Raw genomic sequence first — 10,773 nt, 5'->3', positions numbered from 1 at the left:
AGAGACATCACAGAGCTTGAATAAAGACAGCCGTTGCATCTTTTTCCTCAACTTCATTCTCTGCCAGGTCACCTTCTGCTTCATTCCCAGACTTCCCTTTTATATAAGGCTGTCCATCCCACCTTTTTCCAAAGGGGTGGAGGAGCAAGCACCAATAGAAGGAAGAGTTATTAAAATATTAGGTGGGAATGTATGACAAAGAAGCCGACCCCTGGTGGGCCTCAGAAGGGAAAGCCAGCTGCGGGAGGGGGGGTAGAGAGGAGGGGCCTTAAGCTCTAATCCACTGTTAGGTAAACTTTGGTGTCCCTCCCAACCCAAAGGTCAATCTGGACGAGCTGCTTTTGAAGTCGTTAATTGGGTCATCACTTCTCAATGTGTGCAGAGACTTCAAACTACATCAGTTGCAACACCTGTAGTAGAGATTATCCTGAAGAAATTGGTGTTGATGTTAGACAGGAGAATCCAAAGAAGCCAGTCTATGACCTGAACAAGTCCCTCCCCAATTGGGACAGAGTGGCCATGAGGCTCAGCTGACTTTTATGTTGTTGAATATTGAGATTTACAGACAAAGAAAGAAATGTGTTACGGTGCACTCTCTCTTTCAGTGAAAGAATATTTACTGAGCATCTGCTGTCTGCCAGACACACCCTGCGCTAGGTGCTAGAACACAAGAATTCCAACCAAGATTCCATCCTCCTGGCAGCTAGACACTGAGAGAAAAGATGAAATTAAACCAATAATTATGCTCTTGCTTATTAACAGATGGGGCAAAGTCTAGTTGGATCACTTGAAAGTAAGAAGGAAAAAAGATGAAGCCGAGGGAGACTTTCCAAAGGTCAGTTGGGGAGATGAGTCAGAAAGGCATATGGAGCAAGGCACATAATATGGAGCAGGATGGGGACCAGGTGGAAGTACTGGCTCCACCGTCTAGGAGTTGTGAAGTATCAGAAGCCCTTCTGGTGCCTCTGGATAGAAGGATGGCAGCAGGCCACACACCCAAGTTCTGTAATCGTTACATGAAACAATGCACACGACACATTTAGCACTCAATAAATGCTACTTGTCATCCCGTCAATATTGACAGTTACGACTGCTAAAAATATTTTTCTTAACAGCAAGTCCAGTGCTTTTATCTCTGCATCCCACTGCCTCGATATCATTTTTTTTTTCCCTCTTTTCTTCCTAACCATAAGAAGTTTCCTGGAAAGTAGGTCAGACTCCAGCAGACTCTCAGCACTGTGGCTTCTAGATGAAAGAGGGGCATAAGAAGCCTTTCAGCAGCTCTGGGTGCCCATCCAGGCTTCCAACGGATGACAAAATATTTCCATGAGGATTTATTTAATTTTGTCCCCAGGCTTGTTCATAATTCTGACCATCTGGTACTGGAGGTTTCTCTATTTTTAATATTTCTACTTTGGGTGTTTTGCTTTTTTAACCTATTCTAGGATTAGTCGCCCCCTTTCAGCCACCCCCACTCTCTCCACCAACCCCTGATTTAATTTGCTTGAATGTATTCTTCTATATGACAAGCTTGCCACAGCCTGAAACTGATAACCTCAGAGCTGTAAAGCGGAGGCATCTCAAGTCATATGAAAGGTCACTGCAAAACCAAATGTCATCCTTCACACCTGTGACATGTTTGAACAAGACCACCCCAGGGTACATGCTGCAGGTATGAACAGAACTTCCTGAAAGGAAGCTCCCCCACCCCAAAGTCCTAACAGTCACTGGAATCAACACTGGTTAGATAGTTCTCCTAGAGAGAAACAGTCTGAGCTACTCACACGGGTCCCTTTAAGGCATCTGTCCTAGCCTGGCTGCCCAAACAGTCACCATATAATACATTTCCTTACACTTAGAGCGGGGCTGCCTTGAAAAAGTCGATGGCCCCGAGAATAACTCTATCAAACTAGGTCATTTTTTTCTGGCTCATCATTGTATGTGGTTGGAGGTAGGACTCCATAAGAGTTCACAGACAATGACAGGGAGAGCAATATAAAAATGTCCCCGTCTAGCATTTTAGTGTCCCTCATGTTTGTTACTCCCTTACCCTCATCTGCACTTCATGTGTCCACTCGGCTATTCCATTATCATCCCCGAATACTCTGTATCTCCAGATGGGGTTTTAATAAATGTTTGAGTAACAGAGGTGGGGGGTGGGAGGAACCAAGTGTTGAAAATATCACAGAAAAGCACAAAGACCGGAAGTGCAGAGGACGATACGGAGCTTGGAAATCTCGATGATAGAGGACAAGGAAAATGAAGGGTTAGCTGTAAACAGAATTCCTAGGATGAACACGGCCATTCTATCTCTTCCACCCCCAAGAGGCTTCATTTTTAGAAGATAAGGTGCCTTTTTTCTTCCCCCTGCTTTCTGCATTTTATAAACACTTCTGTCTTTCATTTATGGACCTCCTAACCACCAGAGCAGCAATACACATGGCAGATATTATTCCCATTTTGCCAATAATGGAACTAAAGATCTGAGAAGTAATAAAACGTGCCCAAGATCACACAAGCAGGAATTTAGCAAAAAGAATCTAGATCTTTTCTTTTTTCTTTTTTTTCCTTCTGATAGGGCACCCAGTGTCTCTTCGGTTTACCACACTCAGATTTTAAGAGGAAAAAAAAAAAAAAGAATGTGGGGTTTGGAGCATAGACTCAAATCTTGAGTAGCATGCTGTCTGCGTTAGTTAGCCTTCGTTGCCATGACAAAATTCTACAGAAAACACCTTAGGGGAGGAAGGATTTGTTTTGGTTCACAGTTTAATTCCATGGTCACTTGGCTACTGTTTTTCTGAACCTATGTTTGAGAAGACAGAACACCATGGAAGAAGGGCATGATAGAGAAGAGCTTCTTACCTCTGACAGACAAGAAGCAGAGGAAAATGTTGAAAGGAGAGCACTGGGAATAAGACACAACCTTCCAAGGTATGCTCCAGCAACCCACTCCTCTAGCTAGGCCCCATCTCCCAACAGTCCATTAGCCATGACTTAATCTGTGTATTAATGCAACAGTGAAGTCAGAGAACCCAGGATTCAATGACCTCTCCAAGGCCCATCAGCGGGCAGCCAGTCCTTCAGCACATGGGTCCTCAGCAAACATGTTTATAGTCAAACTATAATGTCGTTTTGTTTTAGCCCGTGAATGTAGCAGATTTACACTTCTAGGGTACAACTTGAAAACTCCTGTAAAGACACAGTAGAACTTGACAAAATATGACATTCTTTTAACTATGTATCTATGCTCTTAGGAAAGTAAGAGAAATCCCTGGGAGCCAAAAACCAAAGATAAAACTGAAAACCCTGAAAGTGTACAGCCACATTGAGTCACTGTGGCAATAATTACCATGGCATATTCAATTCTTGCCATTCAAAGGACTTTCCTTAACATATTATGTCTTGCATCCTTCTATGTATACAAACACAAGCATATGAAAGTTCACATTTATCACAGGCATGCACATACAATGGTTATTTTAAATGGCACTTATGGATAGCATATTTCAAGGGTAAAATGTGGTTAATATCAACAAAGGTACTTTGAAGGGAAAATAACAATAGGACTCATTAACAGGTATTCACTTACACCTGCTATGTGCTATGTTTAATACAAGAATACCGTGTGTGTGTGTGTGTGTGTGTGTGTGCGTGCGCGCACACGTGGGAGAAAAAGGGAGAGACAGACAAACAGACAGAATCCAAGTATATGGCTAGGTCTGAAGTGATTCCAAAACCTATAAGAACCTAGAAGATATCGAAGGATCAAAGATTTGGAAGTTAATGGTAGAAACATTTTGACAACACTCTACCATTCTACTCTTCCCCGTGCTGACCTTGTTAAGTACACACTGCCACAGTGTCCAGTAACTCTGAATTTAGGGGAAGGGAAAACATCAGCAAAAATACTGTGGGTCCTCCCTTCCCTTCATTTCAGAAACAATTGTGCCTTTCAGGGCCACCATTCTACTGGCTGGTTAGACAGTAAGTATCAGGTGATGTCCCTTTCTCCCAGGAAATTGTTATGGTTAACAAAACAAACAAAGCTGTAGTCAGCAGGTCCTGTATCAAAACAAAACAAAATACTCCAAAGAGCACAGTGGCAGCTCAGTTCTCTAAAAGAGATTCTAAATGCATTGACTGAAGAGGGGCCAGGCTCAAGGCTTTCGTAATTCTCATGCAGAATTCTCCAGTTCTTAGCCTTTGCTGGCAAACCCCCTGTGATTGGTCAGGCATCCTTCTCACGTGGCTGTGTGTTATTCCCTCAGAGTTCTTTCAAAGTCCATTTTAAAGAAATGCAAATAGCCACTATTTTAATCTCCTACTAAATAGATATTTTCTCCCTCAACAGAAACAAGTCTAGCATTTTCACAGCTTCAGGTTAGATTAGTTCCTAAATAATAACTGATCCTTGGTTCCTTCCTTTTGTGCTTTTGAGGATAAATCCACGAATTGAAATAACAGAATAAAAGGCCCAGTAGCAAGTATAATTTTTTTTCTCCTTTTGACAGTGGATTCATTTCCTGGGAAATGAAAATACCTTTGTGTTGAAACAGCAGGCCATGGTGATTTCTCTGCTGAATGGACCCTTAAAAACCCAACATTCAGAACCTATTCAGTTCTTATTTACCACCATTCTCGGCCTGGGACAAGCCATCAGAGTATCCCCATTTTTACAAAGGTACCACATGTAACAAAAGAGCTGAGTTTGGAGCTAGGGGGCTGTGTTCAAGTCTCAGCTCTGCCCATGACCACTCAAAGACCTCACGAATGTCACTCTAGAGCTTTGCGGCTTCAGCTGCCCATTCAACAAAGGTGAATGTGGAGTCTAATGCGTTTCTAAGTCCCATTCAGTGTCCAGGAGTTCTTTATCTCCTGTAGTGGAACATATACAGAAATACTCTGGGGTTCAACTGCTTTCAAAGACGAGATATCAAGCATGGAAGACATATTTATACAGCTCCTACTCTAGCTGGATAGTGTATTTCATGCCGGATAAACAAAGAGATATAAACCAATGTCCCTGCTGTCACAGACACATAACCCATAATGGCAAATAAACAGGTTGAGGAGAAATGTCAACGAAAGGAGCTGACCAGGAGTTGCTGAATTCTTTCACAGAACAGCCATTTGGGGTGCTACGGAACACAGCTGATAGGATGGGATGGGTGCTGGAGCTTGAGGCTGAAGAAGAAGTCGGTGATCTTTCCGAGTATAAATGTCCCATTTGAGGCAATAAAGGAAGGCATTAACCCCGCCCCCAACCTCATCTTTAAAGTAATAAAAGAATTGTGAGAAATGCTAAAAGTAGAAGGAGGGAGGGAGGGAGGGAGGGAGGGAGGGAGGGAGGGAGGACAGAAGAGAGTTTGTGTCTTAATTAGACTCATCTACCTTCTCTTAGGGGAGGGGAAGGGATGGACCTGGCCTGCTTGCTGGAGGTAGAGAAGTGAACTGGGAGCAGCTTAAGGTGTCCTCCTCCCACACACACTCTGTTGAATTTTAGAAGGGGTTGAGATGATACAAGAATGGGCTGGGGCCCTTAAAAAAAAACAGGGCCCTTTCCCCAAATTACTAAGTGTAGAAAAATGAAGAGAGTTACCCAAGTTGATCCCGGCACCAAGTGGAAGGTAAAATTAATCAATTCAGCTTGCCCTCAAATTACAAAGAAGGATGCTCCACATAAGGGCAGTCACAGAACTGCTCCACTGTATCACTGACCCCATCTTTCTCAGGGCATCATCAACTCAGCTTTCTTTCCCTTTTTTAGAAGATTATTTCTTTTACTTTTGAGACTACTAGAATGCAATTACATCATTTCCCTTTTCCATCTGCTCCCTCCAAGCCACCTATGGAGCAGTCCTCCCCGCTGTCTTTTAAATTCATGGCCTTTGTTTTCTTAATTGTTATATATGTATATGTACACACACACACACACACACACACACACACACACACACACACACACACATTTCTAAGTGCATAAATATAACCCAGTCAGTCTGTATAACGTTACTAGTATGTATGACTTCAGGGCTGACTACTTGGTATTGAATAGCCAGTCAGTGTACTCTTCCCTAGGGAAGACTGTTTCTCCCAATCTCAGCATTCCTTACACTTGTAGTTCTTTGTGTAGGGTTGAGGCCTCACAGACTTTTCTCTGACCACTTTAGCATGTCTATCTATTGCTGTCCTTGTTCAGTTCATGTTGGTAGACTCCATGGGTATAGCTTCTGACCATCCTAGAAGACATAATCTTACAGTAAACTCCCGGATCCTCTGGCCCTTACAATCTTTTGGTTCTTTTCCACAATGTTCCCCAAGCTTTATGTGTGGGAGTGTTTTATAAACACGTGCATTGGGACTGGGCTCCACAACTCTGTATTTTGATTGGTTGTGCATTGTTACTGTGTTGGTGTGTAATTGTTTTCTGTAATGGTCTTCATCTGTTGCGAACTAGACAAGATCGCATTGAGGGAAGCATCCCAGACTCGGAAAGACAAGCATCTCCTGCCCTTTCATTTCTGATTTGTTGGCTAGTTTCTTCGGTTTGTTTATCTTGAGACATGTCTCCTATATTCCAGCCTGACCTCAAACCTTGAACTTCTGCTCTTCCTGCCCCTACCTCCTGAGTCCTAGAATTACCCTCATGTGCTTTATGCAGTGCTGGGAGTCAAACACTGGGGCTCCTTGCCTGCTAGGCAAACACTCTACGAATAAAGCTATGTCTCCAGTTTCATACCATTCCACACCGGTGAGGCTGGGGGAGATCAATCCTGCGATCTCATATCTCCACCACCATTTTCCCTGCCAGCCATCAAAAAACTCCCTCATACTGTTAGTAAGTGGATCCTGGATGACGCTTCAGCCTTCTGACATGCAGCATCTTTGGGCAGGGGGCAGATGCACTCCATACACTCCTTTGGCCCACATCTCTGCAGCTCTACAGTTTATTTTGTCTCAGCACTTGTACTCAGCCTCTCCAAGCATCAGTGGGGAGCCCCTGCTGCCTGGGAGGCACTGAGCTAGGTTCTGCCTTGAGACAAGCTCCCCACATAACCAACTCGAGCATCCTAGCAGCAGCCACAGTGAGTGAAAGGATAAGGAAACCTGGTACTGTTTACCTGTCCCCATGGTGACAGGATGGACAAATAAACCAATTTTAAGTAGTAATATTTACCCCAAATTATATTATTCATGAAAACGTTAACTGCCATACACTCATTATCTCAGTCTGCACCAAAACCTTCTGAAGGAGGCACTATTAGTACCCAAGCTTTATAGAGAAGGTCATCCTACCCCAAACAGACAGCAAGCAAATTGCTCCAGAAAGCTCATAAATGAAGGTGTCAGGATACAAATCCATGTGAGTCTGGTCCTAGAATACATACCTCTTAGGAAACATGGTAGTTTGGGACCACCAAGAGGAGTGAGAAAATTTAAAAGCAGAGGACTGAAATCCTCTAAAAGACACTGCTGATGCCTAAAAACATTAAGATGCTCTGTGGCAGACTTCCATTCCAGTTTCCTGGTAGACTATAAGTCTCAGTCTGCCTTAGGATTTTAAGTGACAATGTGTGAGGTATGTGTGCATGCGTGTGTGCATGTGTGTGTGTGTGCGTGTGCGTGTGTGTGTGTGTGTGTGTGTGTGTGTGTGTGTGTGTGTGTGAGAGAGAGAGAGAGAGAGAGAGTAAATGTGTGTTAGAGTGTGTGTGAGAGAGAGTGAATGTGTGTCTGAGAGTATGAATGTGTGTAAGTGTGTGTGTGCATGTGTGTGAGGAAGAGTAAATGTGTGTGTGAGAGAGTGAATGTGTGTGTGTGTGTGTGTGTGTGTGTGTGTGTGTGTGTGTGTGTATAATGTTAGTTTCAGTCCTTGTGTAAAGATGCTTCATTTTCTCTTTCTTCATGCTGTAATGAACGGGGGCCTTATAGTCAGGACTAGGTAGAAGCAGGCAGTCAGGGAACAGGTCGTAGGGAAGAGGGGAGTTAACTTTCCCAATTCATGAGTAGATGAAGGTGTCTATAGTTTCAAATCACAGAAACTAACTTTAGCTATCCTATGCAAAAAATTATTTATTAAAGGATATGAGTTCATATATAAAATCTCCTGGAAGGTCAGAAAAACAGTACAATGTCTGCAGCCATGAGTAATGGCAAATTCATGCCACCATGCTGTTTCGCTGGGAACGTCAGTTAGCACCACCAATGGCCTGAGAACTCCGAGTCGTAGCTCCAATATGGTGACTAATGCTGAGTGCAGCGTGTATGCTTGTAACCTCTGGCTTCAGAAGCCTGGTGTAACACCACCACCCTTGCCATGATGGTTTTCTCCTCCTCCTCCTCCTCCTCCTCCTCCTCCTCCTCCTCCTCTTCTTCTTCTTTAATAGAATTCACTTCCAGTTTATTTCGGCCAAAGTATCCTACTTGCAAATACTAAATCCACGTGCAGAGACACTAGCCACAAGGAGACTAGACAGACAGATATATTTGTCTTCCATAGTAGAAGGCTGATTTTAAGGTCATAAGTCAGTCTAGCATAGGAACATTAAAAAATGCTGAATGATAAAAACATACCAATAAGATAACAACTCATCTGGTCACCTTCCAGACAGAATGAGGACTGACATATTGATCTGTCTGCATAAAAGTATTTGACAGGGACAGAAGCCCAGAATGGCCTACGGTGAAATGAATTAATTTCCAAATAACCAAGGGAGAAGAAGTAACCAGTACCCAACTACTAATTCACTCTCTTCAAAACACATGGTCTACCTCTATTTTTAAAATGTACTCAAGTCGTTTTAAATAAAATAACATGAGTTGACTGTCAAAAGCGATTCTCTATAGAGTCCTTTTGTAAAGTGAGTGATTGTCTCGCAGTGTGTTTATGAGCCCTGGTTAACTTATACTGGTGGTTTACTCTAAGTAGGACACAAGCATTCAATTAATGAAATAGAAAGAAAGGGAGAGTGGTTATTAAAGATGCAAAGAGTATCTGCTGAAGGAACTAGATAAGGTGTCTTTGGCTGGAACTTATGACCTGGTTATATAAGAAGACTTCCTATGGGGGCCCCTTTGGCAAAATAACAAGAGTCACAGAGGCCCTGGGATACTCAGTGGTGGAAGAGGGAACCACCTTATCTTACCTGAAGGGCCATGAATTAACTCCCTTTCAATGAATGATTCAACACCTAAACTCTATCAACAGTTCTGTGTCCCTTTGAAATACAAAACACTGGCCAGGACTCACCACTTCCAAGGGAGGCAATCAACTCAGTCCCTGCCCATGAGAGCATCTGAGCTCAGTTTGCAAGGTAAGAAAGCAGAATGGGAAGAAAAAAGAAAAAAAAAAGCTACTCTAGTCCAAAGGCACAAAGTTGCGTGGTGTACCAAGGTAGCAAGAGTGAAGTAGAGCGTGGGTCTAGACAGGTGAATAGGAACAGAATAGGGACCTACAGGGGGTGACATGCAGACCACAGGACACACATGAGAGTGGGAGGAGGGACAAGCCGTGACATTGGGACTACAGTTGTCCACCACGAATATCCTGGCCACCGTGACCTTCAGTGTCACATGGTGACTTATTTCTGTAGGTCAGAAACTACTTTCAACCCCAGCAGTAACAAACATCATGGCTCTAAGTTTGATGAGGCACTGAGAAGAAAGAGGAGGAAGAGGTGTAGGAGGAGGCCATTTTAAGAGTTAGCTCAGAGGAAATATGAGCCCCTGGTGGGACAAAAATAGCGAGGAGTGGAATTGGCCTTGGAGACTAAAAGGTGATATGGTACACATGTAGACAATAGGCTGAGTTACTTTTTTAGACTATATCTGCAAGTACAGGCCAGAACCCAAGCACATTACAGAATAGAGACTAAGAAGAAATTCCACTGGGGATCCATCCTGAAAGCACTTTGCCTCTACCCCGTAGACCATAGGGTCATATTTAACAACAGAAAGGGCTCCATGTTGTATGAATTACAGTATTTCCTGCCCCAAACTATGTCCCCTACCTTTCTGTCACCGCCACCACCTACATGCCCTCACCTCTGATTCAAGCCCCTAGGTCTTAGAGACTTCATTTGGCTTCATCCCTTCTCAACTACAATTCAAAGGCCCTGGAGAGGGAAGAGTCCTCACATCCTTATCAGTCTCCACTCAATTATGCTTCTCTTATCAGAAGCTCTCTTATCTTAGCCAGTTTCTCCTTGCATCATCCTTACAGAACCCAGCCTTTGTTCAGCTTTGCTCTCCCATCCTGCTTTCTAATCTTCTTAGGGCAGAGACCGACTGTGTCTTCTTCATCATTGGCATCTCAACAACTAATCCCATGCCCTGTGTACCGAGCACGAGACATTAGATGACAGATTTTCCATGAGGAGCTGAGACCTTAAACAAAGTCATTTAACCTCTGGAGCTTCCTTATCTCTAACCTATCTGCCAGAGGAAAGCATTCAAATCCACTCCTTGGGTTATTAAGAGGCTTGTACTGGAACATAGCTGGCAAACTATAAGTCACTGTACAAATACAAATCAATATTTGCAAGCAGCCAGCATAATTCTTGGAGAGTAAGTGTGTGTTGATCAGATGAAGGAACAAGTGTGCACCTCTCCTGCAAACACCCTTTCTCTCCCTCAGGAGGGGTCTTAAAAATGCAACAGGGGACCAGAGAGATGTCGAAGGCCAGCCAAAGAGAATGATGTTGGCATTACAGACCAGCGTGTGTATCTCCTTCTGAGGCTGAGGCTTAGAGGAAATGGCAGCATGCTCTGGTTCCG

This window comes from Peromyscus leucopus, chromosome 7 (genome assembly GCF_004664715.2).
Source record: "Peromyscus leucopus breed LL Stock chromosome 7, UCI_PerLeu_2.1, whole genome shotgun sequence".
In the NCBI taxonomy this organism is placed as follows: Eukaryota; Metazoa; Chordata; class Mammalia; order Rodentia; family Cricetidae; genus Peromyscus; species Peromyscus leucopus.
Note: the sequence above shows the minus strand (reverse complement) of the source record.